This window comes from Cantharellus anzutake (genome assembly GCF_015039405.1).
Source record: "Cantharellus anzutake strain C23 chromosome Unknown EI90scaffold_169, whole genome shotgun sequence".
NCBI lineage: Eukaryota > Fungi > Basidiomycota > Agaricomycetes > Cantharellales > Hydnaceae > Cantharellus > Cantharellus anzutake.
This window is the reverse complement of record NW_024067119.1, coordinates 62,232-74,513: the sequence shown is the minus strand read 5'-3', so window position 1 is coordinate 74,513 and position 12,282 is coordinate 62,232.

Here is a 12,282-nt window from a genome sequence, read left to right as displayed (position 1 = left end):
CTCAACATATTGATGAGAACTTTCATTAAAGCCTCTGCCACACCAAACATGACAAAGAAGTACTGCAACATCAAATATGAAGTGGAAAAAGGCCTAAAACAGTTCTACCTAGAACTGTCCAAAGCAGTGAAGAGGGAAATGATTGCTCATGATAGAATCAGAGCAGACTTCTCCTCAAATGAGGAGATGTTAAAAGCAATATCTCGTGTAGACGAGATAATCGATGGGCTGAAGATGTCCTCAGCCTACAAATCAGGTTACTATACCCAAACAACTACCACGGCAACCACAAGCCAAGTAGAGTCCTCCCATCAGGAAAAAAGGCTGAAGAGCTGAAACCCAGATGGAAAGAGGATACATCCTCGAAAAACTCGAGGACAACTGACCAAAATTCAGTTCCAATTTGCGGCAAATGTGGCAAAATAGGGCAAACGAAAGATTGTCCAAGACACAATGTAACGGGCGATGAAAAACCAAGGTGCATAGCTGCCATGGAGATCATGACCTCAATGGATGAAGAGTCGAAAGGCTCATCAGATGAGAAACCAGAGAACAACTCTGGTAACTCTGAAGCATCAAGCTTGGAAGTAGAGGACCCATACGAAGGACCTCAATACTCACCCAACTCAGAGGGTGAGGAAGTCAGCGTCGGGACCATAAGGATGGGCCCAATGTCAGTCATCAATCACGACGACATAAACTACAAAATCAAACTGGCTGTAGCATGCCGGTTAGAAAACACGGCAGACGAAAAAGTCGCTGAAGCCTTGGTGGAAGCACCAAGAAAAGATGCCTTGGGGAAATACACCAAAGTACCCAAGGAAAACAAGGACAAAGGGAAGAAGGACCAAAAGTCCATCGAAACACAGTCCCCCTTGTTGGATGCGAAATTCCACATCTCAAAAGACACGGGAAAATACCCTGCAAACAGACCGCTCTCAACGAAGAGAATGCTAACAGCTCACATAAAAATAGCAGGCACAAAAGCCTATGCGCTATTCGATAGTGGAGCCAAAACGGACGCTTTATCGCCGGACTTTGTCCGTGCAGTCCACATCCCAATTCTCCAATTGGAGAACCCAGTCGTCCTTCAAATGGGGACAAAAGGAACAAGATCACAGATCCTGTTCGGAACAAACGTGGACGTTGAGATCCACGGCCACGTAGAAAAACACTACTTCGATGTAATTAACATCGACAGATACGATGCCATCTTTGGTGCCCCCTGGTTAAACAAAAACCAGGTAAGCTTAGACTTCCAGTCCCACAAAGTGAGAACAGTGAACAAGGGCAACATAGACACCCTTTGTCATATCCATTCCCGGCCATCGACTTCCGGGCTCTCCGACCCCTCCGTTCTAACTCCGCTCCCCCCTCACCAACCTCGGAGCCCCCGTATTCCGCAAACCTCCCGGTACCCCTCGATGGTCACCACCCCCTCATTTCAATTTATTACCTACGCCTCCCTAAGTACGGAGCCCCGAAGACTTCCGGACAGCTCCGACGTCTGCTAGCGCACTCCCACCTCCGCTGGGCAATACACTCGCCTGCCCTGCAGAGTCCACCTTCGGGCTTATCCCTCCTTTCCGTTTCTGGGTTAACGCCTGCCTTTCCGCTAACCCCGTGAACCGACTCGTCGGTAATATTCAGTCGGCTAATGTCTTAACCCCGTTAGCTCCGCTCCGTCCGGCTCCGCCAATTGCGGAACCGTCTCCGCTGTAACCATATATATACACTACTTGTACATAGGTTACGCCCCAGCAGATAAATCAACTAGAGTTACCCCCACTAGGTTCTAAGTGCCAGTCAGTAAGTTAGGGCACGGACGTGTCACTAGGCACAGCGCTCCTGGCAGAAGTCGCTGAGGCCAAAGCCCCCCGTTACGGAGACATTCCTTCGTCTTAAATCTGGTCTCTGACACCCTTGGAATAAGCGAAGACCGTGTGATGAGATCACACGGATGGAAAACTCGAGCAAGAGCTTGAGAACAACCAAACAAGAAGCCCCCCTGACAGGGAGGTGGGATTGAAACACACCTCAGGGTAATCAAAGAAAGTACCCTGAAGGTTGGCCCAATCCTAGTCCGGAAGGACTAGAACTTCCAGATGTACCACATCTGGAAGGCCTCTCCATGAACAACCCCGAGTTCGAAATACTCAGGGAGTGGTGGAGAGAGAAATTTGAAACTGTAATGGCACCAGCGCCATTAGAAATGCCTCCCTTGAGGGAGGTGAACCATCGAATCCCGTTGAAGGATCCAAACAAGAAATTTCGGGAAAACACCCCAAGATGTCCTGCAGCACTGCAGGAAGCACTAGCGACCAAAATAGATCGCTATGTAAAGGCAGGATGGTGGTAGCCCGTGAACAGCGAGCGAGCATGCCCACTACTGTGCATCCGCAAAGCAGATGGATCTTTGCGCACGGTAATAGATGTGAGGAATCGTAACTCAAACACGATCCTCGACATCACACCAATGCCAGACATGCGACTGATCCAAGAATCAGTTGCCAGAGCAGCATACCGATCCAAGATCGATATGTCAGACGCGTACGAACAAATACACATGGACCCAGACGATGTCCATAGGACGACATTCTCCACACCCCACGGGACATACAACTCGAACACGATGCAGCAAGGAGACTGCAATGCTCCCTGCACCTTCCAGCATGCACTGACCTGGGAACTATGAGGAGAAGTAGGCAGATGCCTACACGTCTGGTTTGACGATATATTCACCAGCACAAGCTCGGTGGAAAACCACAATAAAGCACTATTGTGGTTGTTCACTCACCTGAAAGGGGCGAAATTCTACATAAGCCGGAAAAAATTCCAGCCATTTGCCCCAATCCTAGATGTTCTAGGAAGCCGTGTGGACGAACAGGGCATCCATGCTCAAGCGGATAAAATGGAAAAAATCCGCAACTGGCGAGAGCCAGTAGACCACACAGGAGTCCTAAGATTCCTGGGAATGGTAGAATATCTATCGATATTCATGCCAAACGTCAGTGGTTACACAGGACCACTGCAAACAATCTGCTCAAACAAGCAGACATTCAGGTGGACACCACTCCACCAGAAATGCTTCAATGAGATCAAACGTCTAGCATGCAGGGCTCTGATCCTAAGTTCACCAACACACAATGTAGGTACTTTTCCTACGAGCTCCAGGCACTGGGCATCCTCGAAGCACTCATGAGATGGCAAGATGACCTCATGGGAGGCCGTGAATTCACAGTAATCACGGACCACAAAGCTTTGGAATATTTCAAAGCGAAAAACCACAACTCAGGTAGACACCTGAGATGGCAAGCCTTTTTCGCAAGCTTCAATTGCGAAATAAAATATGTGGAAGGCCACAAGAACAAAGTGGCAGATGCACTCTCACAATACTATGACTCGTCAATGGATGAGGATCTGCATTTCGACAACTATGTGTCAGCAGACATCCACCTGGACAAAAATGCAGAAGACATTATCCCTGACAGAATTGAGGAATACGAAGAACTGCTACTAAGCAGTACCCTGAGTAAAAACTCAGAGAGAAAGAGACTCACAGCGATATGTGCGAGAAATACCCTGGAGGAAGCTCTAGGGGGGAGCGATAACCTAGAGGAAACTCTAGGGGGGAGCACCCAAAATCTGGAAGAAATCACAATTCCAGAAGAGAACCTTCGAAAACAATTCGAAGAGAAAGACCTCATTGAGGCAATAAAATCTGGATACTCGAAAAGCCAGATCCACCGGGAAATCCTAGAGAACCCGGGAAATTTCAAAAACTTCTCCATAAAAGATGGGCTGATAACCCAACTTGGAGAAGGAGGAACGACCCAAATAGTAGTCCCGAAAGGGAACTACGAAAGGAAGTCCATTTGAGGAATAATTCTCGAGAACATCCACGAAACACTTGGACACCTAGGATCCAAGAAAACAGTGGAAACCCTCCATCGACACTTCTGGTGGAAGTTGATGAGGAAGGATACCCACAAGTTCTGTAGGTCTTGCAGAACTTGTCAAACAACAAAGAAAAGCACCAGGAGAAATCCTGGAATGCTTCACCCACTCCCGACCCTGGAGACACCATGGTTGTCAATAGCCATGGAATTCACAGGTCCATTCCCAACAAGCTTGGGATATGATTACCTCTGGGTAATCATTTGTAGGTTGATGTCCAACGTCCACCTAATTCAAATGAAGACAACAATGAATGCACTAGAACTAGCATTCGTATTTCTTTGTGAAGTTATAAGACTCCACGGTTTACCACACTTGATCATATCAGATTGAGACTTGAAATTCACGTCAAAATTTTGGTGCGAACTACACCGAATACTCGGTGTGCAGTTGAAATTCACAACTGCATTCCACCTGAAAGGCAATGGCCAAGCAGAAAGAATGATACAAAAAGTAGTACAAATACTATGCGTGATGGTTAGACCAGATCAATGCAACTGGGCAGCGAAACTGTCGATGGCGGAATTTGCGATCAATGCGAGCTCAAACACATCAACAGGATTTGCCCTGTTCGAATTAATCTATAGTCATATGCCAAAGATGTGCCTAACAGCACCACTCTCGGACTACCCAGGAGTAAATGACTTCACCCAAAAAGCGAAGGAAAACCTCATGGCAGCACACAATGCGATAATACACAATCACGCTGCTCAAACAATCCAGGCAAATAAGAAAAGATGCCCAGACCCGCCTTTGAGAAAAGGCGAGCTTGCATACTTATCCATGGATAAGCTGAACCTACCCAAAGGAAGGGCAGGAAAACTAAAGCCCTTATACATAGGGCCTTACGAAATTCTGGAAACATTTCCAGAGACGTCAAACTACATCCTCAAGTTGCCACCACAACTTGAACAACGTGGAATCCACCCAAGATTCCAGGTATCCTGGCTCGTACCTCATGAGCCGAATGACCAAGAAATCTTCCCAAATAGGGAAGTAAACATATTCTACGATTTTGGGGAAGACCCCAATCATGAAGCAGTAGTTCGCGAAATCTTAATCCACGTGTGGGTTCACAATGAACTCTGATTTAAGGTCAAATGGGAACTAGGGGACACCACATGGGAACCCCTAGGAAATTGCAACGACCTCGTCCACCTGGACGAGTACCTCACCTTACAAAATGTAAGGGAACCAGAAAAACTCCCTATCAAAGAAGACAGGGAACTATTGGCATCACTATGCCCCCAAAAATGGAGGTGGAGGAAGTAAAGCCGAGGGACAATGGCTGTCAGGGCACACCTGCCTGACCCGGTTCCACCCGGGCCCACCTGGGCCCACCTCACCCGCTCCCCGCTACCCATCCTTCCTCCTCCCTCCTTCCTCCCTCTTCCCCTTCCTCCCCTTCCTCCCTTTTCCCTCTTTTCTCTTTCTCCTTTATTTCATTCTCCCTTTCTGTTTATTCTTTCTATTTACACAGACCACCTTCCCTTGTATCATTGTACTGTTGACCTGTCTGGCTCAGACACCCCGGATGGCTGCGGCTCTCTCCATAGATGATGTGGCACTTGTCATGTGACCCAAGCCGCATGTACATAAATGTACCTGAAGTGGTAACTGAAGAAGTAACCTTCTTCTCACGTTTTCCACTTCAGTCTAAGTGGCCAGGGACTACAGTCCCAGATTGGGCCCGTCAGTACGTGCGCCCACTTTGTCTCCCGAGAGGGTCCCTCTGCCGGGCACTACAGCTGGGCCCCCTACACCCCGGACGCGTCCCTGACAATGGCCCACAGCCAAGAGCATGGGAAAGTTCTGGGCGAGTAACTCGCCCGGACAGCCACACCATGTACTAGAGATCACATGGGCTAGGCGAGTAACTCGCCTAGACCACGTGAACCACAGGCTCACATGCAAAAGAACACACAACTGCGGCAAATCCCACACATGCAAGAACGAAAACCCCTCCCACCACCATGAGAACATAACAACAAAATGTTGTTCTCTGGGGGAGGCAACCCTCGGTTCGATCCAAATAAGCCACTGGATATCGAAATACGACAACCCAGGGAGCAAGGCTCCTTGGAACAACAACAACACCAGGTGCAGATAAGCGCCATGGACTACACGACACACGCAGCACAAATGAGTGCCGCGAACCAACAACCATCTGCATTGCTAACAGGCACTGCATACCCTCAGCCTCCTCAGAGGGGCTTCCAACCATACGCAGTGCAAACTGCACTGATGGCGCAACAAGCGCCATTCCAGGGGCAGCATTTGCTGCTGCAGCCCCAGGCATACTGTCAGGGCACACACCCTGACTAGCCCGGACCCGGACCCACGTCCGGACCCGCTTCCACCCACTGTGCTTCCCACATGCGTGCACGCTCTGTGTGCCACATGCTCCGGGCCCGGTTCCTACTCCTTCATGTGACTTCCGGGTATCCCCGGAAGTTTTCCTGATATGGTGGCCACTGTGGGAAGATGAGAAGTTAGCTTCCTTCTCATCTTCTTACCCACAGTAGGCAAGTGTAGCCTACTTCCTATTTATCTATACATCTCCTTACCCACAGTAGGATTGTGCCCTGGATAGGGCTAGCCAGACCAGAGGCTGTGGACCATAGGGGAGGTCATGGGGACCCGGGAGTCGTCCCCTGACACATACTCCCCAGGGAACTTCCCTGGGAAGATTAACCCCTGGATCAGCCAATTCGGCCCAGGGCCAACAACACCCCAGCCAAATGCAGGCTGGGAATCAGCCATCGCATCAGTGGTAGCTGCTCAGACAGGTCAGCTCCACGAGGAGCTGAAAGAAATGAAGTCCCTTGTAGGAGGGAGACGAGGGAGCGACAGCGGCTCCTCGTCTGGACCGTCCAAACGGGCACAGTCTGATAACTCAAGGGTGTCAGAAGATGCCTGCAACCATTGTGCCCACTGGAGGCGCTGTAGGAGAAATAACGGCCACACTATGGAAACCCATTATGGAAATATGCCAGATAAATCACAAAACCTCATACGACAAGTAGATATGAGAAAATAGAAGGACCTGAATTTTAATGAATTTTACGAATTTTTACGAATTATTATGACTATACACAATAAATCGAAAGAAAGAAAAATAGCAAAAATACTTCAAGCTTACCATCAACGAGACAGAATTCTCGGGGGAATTTATAGCAAATATTAAACCAAGAATTAGGACAATTGACCAAGATTTGACTATAAAAATAATCAGAGAACCTCCACAGAAACTACTTTCCCACGTCCGCACACATAGCCAAGGATGGAAGTACCACGGACCAAGGATTCCTCGGGATCTAATGCAAAATTCAAAGTCGTGTTTATAACAGTAAATGTAGATGTCCACCAAACGGACCCAATGAGAGTAATTACAGGGGAAACTACCCATAAACGATGGAGATATGACTAAAACTCCTGCAAAATGAGGACAATGTCTAAAAGGCAAGTGCGAAGATTAACTAGTAACGACCGAGACAAGCTTGATAGCCCATTAGAAAGGAAGGGATCTAATCTTAATCCTCCCAAAGTTTCATAATAAAAGGATCATGCGTTAATGAGATATCCAATAATGGGAATAGCTGTCACGGCCGTGCATTCCGGCCCATTCCGGCCCGTCCCGATGCCGCCCGAGCCTGTTACCGCTACGCAAGTGTGAGCGCAAGCCCCGACCTCAGCCCTATCCTCCCTGAGGACTCCCTGCTCACTCCCCCGCTTGCCCTAGGCTCCCCTGCACCTGGCCGACTCCCCCACAGCCACACCAACCTTCCCACCCTGAGTCCGCCTCCGGCACCGTGCCCAGCGCGACTCCTCTATCCCGCCCACTTGGCCCCTACAGGGCCGCTATCATCCCCGCCCCCAACTCCGGCCCAACTCCGAGTCCAGCGCTGCTACGATACCATCGCGGCCCTACACTCTTTCCTTTATTTATCTGTTATTGTTTGTTTTGACCCTCGGTCATTGCCGGCCGCTATGCGGCCAACCCCGCTCCTTATCCTTGTTTGCTTCCGGACCCTTCGGCCTTCGGCCCGGGTCCGCTTCCATTCATTTCTTCCTCCTATATATATCCTGTATACTACATTATAGTACTTTAGCTCTAATATCGATGTGACCACGACCCCTAAGTCCTGACCCCAACAAGGCAACCCCAGTGAGTCCGAAATGAGGGCCAAGAGACAGCTAGGGGGCACAGCGCTCCTTTAGAGTCGCTGAGGCCAAATGCCCTACCCCCGGGCCTTGTTTGCGGCATCACAGCCATCACGGCCTATAGCAGCCCGCAACGGCGACCTTCGGTGCCGACCCCGGACCAGTGTCTAACAATAGCGACATCAAAAGTCCGAGCTCAGGGAAAAGACGATGTTTGCGTAGGATCCATAATTAAAACATACAACGAAATTTACACGGAAATTATTAAAAATGGGGAACTATAGTTATGCAAATTTTCAGCCCAAACGGTCCAGCCATTGTGAAGTTATACCCATGATGGGAATATAGAAATCCGCATCATGTATAATGACACGTGAGGGTGGCGATGCGCAGGGAACCGGCCGTTGGAACCGAGATCCGCACTTCGGCAGATCGCGAAGACCAATTTCCGTCCAAATAAGGAAGAACCCGGTCAAAACAAAGCACGGAAAGTGCAAAACAACCTTAGATCATGAGGGAAAAATCTGAAATAAATCACAGAAGCCCATATGAAAGAAATAAACACCCGCGCATATCATAAACCCTGAACAATTAAACGAAAACGGTGCCCGCATACGAACGACTATGGGAACAACACATGTGATTACCGAATGTGTGCATGAATCTTTGCTAACTCAACGAATACCAGGAAATAGGACACAACCTTAGTACCATTGGAAGGGTGGGAATAAATAAAAATTTATGATACCAAGAACGTGAGAAAACATCCAGAAATGAATGAGATACAAGGACATGAAGTTAGAAACCTGAAAACACGTGGGAAGACAGCTTCAAGAGGTCCAGAGTCCTAAATAAAATAGATAAAAATATGATATCTTCAAGGACAACCTACTATAACAACAAACAATACATATGGAGGATTAGGATGTGATAATACAAAGGGGAATCAGGGAATATGAATGAAATTCACGAAAACCACTAAACTACAATGGACCATGGTGGGAATTTTAGGGAACGATGTTCTAATGAAGTGGAGAGCTATAACACATTCGTTTGAGTAATTCTTGACTACTAGCAACTTTTTCTTTCAGTTTTAAACCTGAATAATTCACTCATTTATCATTTCTGTCTCATTTTAACTAAATGTCACTAAATAAAATTGGAATAAATCAGCTGAAGGTCTCAGCACAGCCGTATGCATAGTAATGCGAAGTTTGAATTCAGAATCATCGAGTCATAGCAAATTTAATGGTATATATAGGGAATTTGAAATAGGTAACTGTGACAAATACAGTGCAGCCAAGTTCCAATTAACCATTAAAATAGCTTAGGCAAGGGAGGACAATAAGGATTCTAGGTGCAGTCTGACTGCAGTAGAACTGCAGTTCAGTGCAGCACAAGCGCAGTAGAACTATAGCGTGAAAATTTCATTTTTTATTCAGTTTGAGAAAAATACACTGTTACAGGAATGGAGTCTCTCACAACCGTGTCGACTGAACGTCCACCATGGCAGGTCCTCCTCCATATCTTCCCTTCTCTTTGTTACCTTCTCCCCGCTACCCCCCTTTCTACACGTTCACTCCGCGCTAAGCTTTCCCTTATCAGGTTTTGGTGCTGGCCGGAATATTTATTCTATTTCGCGAGACTTCTCGCGATCATTTCTTATTCAATAGTTAGCGTCATGTTTATGTATGGCAAGAGCCGAAAAGACGGAACCTAACGAATAACACACCACCCTCTGCTGTGCAACAACTGTAAACCTCCTTGTGCCAACACTGTATTGTCTGTGTAAGATTGTGTATGTCTCGGTCGTCGTCTATATGGGTCATCCCTGCCGAGGTTGATGACTCTAGCCACGGATCATCGAGTTCGCGCGTGACTCAACTCAGGTATGCGCGATCACCTTTTGCTGCGACTCATGTCGTTCGCCCAGGTACTGGGCCCATGTCTGTCTCACCTTACGGTGAGCATCTGGTTAACTCTACAGACGTATGGGTATTCGATACAAGCCTGCTCCCTTCGTCGCCGGTACGCTCTCGCGAGTGCCAAGTAGCCATCGAACCCACCACATGTCGTTCGACCTACGAATGACTAACTCCTCCGTCACCGGTACGCTCTTACAAGTGCCAAGTATCCGTTGACACATATACAGACCGTCCACCAGATGAACGGTCTCATACCTCGTTGCCGGTATGCCCAACTGGGCGCCAAGTATCCGTCAACCTGGCCTCTGGCAGCTCCCTCAAGGAGCTGGAACATCACTCGTTGCTGGTACACCCAATTGGGTGCCAAGTACCCGTCAATCGATTCTCAGGAAGCTCCCTCAAGGAGTCGTTATCTCACTCGCTACCGGTACGCTCCCTCGAGCGCCAAGTACCCGCTAGCCCTATGTCCTCGACTAGTCTCGTTCAGGACATTCTCTCAACCTGTGATCCTATACACCCGCACACGGTACGCTCATGTAACGAGCGCCAAGTATCCGTCGTAGCAGGCTCCCGTTCACCGCGAGGTCTCAGCTTTCTGTCAAAAGCTCCATGGCCATCGGATAATTCTAATTGCATGACTAAACCACCCTACATACATGAGGTGGACGATTCTAAGTCGTCTATAAGCATGGAAAGATGTGGGTTACCCTCAACCCATTTCTTTAACAGTGGTGCCCCAACCCCGGTGTGACTAGATCGCACCATGCCACTAAGGACGCCAGCTCAATCGACGCACAACCACGATACCTTGGCGTCATCCACACAAGACACCCTCTCCTACCAGGTACCCGACTCCGCAGCAACATCTTCCCCATGGGGTGATGTGCGAACCTCACCTGAAGCCGTTCGGAGGCGACGAGATCTCACACTCATCATAGAGGCCATCAGAGAGTTCGAGGGTGGAGTTTTCAACGATCCCGACGCCCCTATGACCAAAATCTGTAATTGGAGGAGAATCATGCCAGCCCGGCTCGAAAGAGAACTCGTCCCCGATGACGGTGCTAAGCCAACACTGCGATACCGGCTCGCGCCCTTAGATCGACTAGGATTGACTGATATGTTCTCGAAAATTTCAGCGTTCACACGTCTGGCTGCTGCCACCAAATTCGCCACAGGAGAATTCGTCATAGACCTGCGTGGCGATTTCTCACTCATGCTGGCCGAGAAAGGCTGGGCATCACAGAAGGAATTTGATATCGTATGGCACTTCCTTGACCAACGGCTCAACGCCTTCGAGAAGCACTTCGACTCCATAAAAAGGGCTGTCGACCCTTCACAAGAGTTTGACGAATCGAAGCTCGGCGGTTTCAGGCCAGCCAGTGTGCCACACACTACTTTCACTGACCCGGAATCGGTCGAAAGGGCATGGTCCGCAGAGATTAGGCCTACCCGCGAGTCGACCCACGAGACATTGGGTTGGGAATTAAACAGTCAGCGCGAACCAGCAGTTGACAAAGTCACCTTCATACACCAACGCCAGCAGCTGCCAATAGAGCTCCCTGTTCCCTGGCCCAGCATAAACGTCGCTGCAGCAATGTTACGAAGGGATGAAGGGACCGTACCAATAACGGACCGTCCTCGTGAATCCTATACACTTCATGATCCCAAGAGAGACCTGGACTACGCAGAGTTTGTTCAAGGTCTCAAGGGCAGAAAGACCGAGGTGGGTCCCGCCGACGAGAGGCATCAGAACGATAGGAACAGACCTGGGCCCAATACGGTTCTCGCCCACCCCCTGTTTCGAGATCCTCTCGCTCCTGTAAACCTCGGTATGGAGCCAATTAGATCTGGACCCCAACCGCGGCCACAATATCGCCGAGGCGACGAACCACCACAGCCGCCTGCTCCTCCAGACCCACCTCTAGCCCAGGGTGGGCCACCTCCGCACAACCATCTGCCGCCTCCATCAGGAGGTCAAGCAGGTGCGCTGCCGCCACCGCCACCGCCTATGCTAGGAGGACAAGCAGGTGCACCACCGCCACCACCACCACCTGCGCCAGGAGGTCAGGCAGGGGCGCCTCCACCTCCACCACCTCCAGGGCTGGGTGCCATAATTCCTCACCAAATGCCCGGAATCAGGCCATACCTCCCATTCGACCGGACACAACCATATGTCGATCGTAAGTACACTATGTCAGATTTCCCCGAGTTCGATGGCTCGATCGACAGCTATATA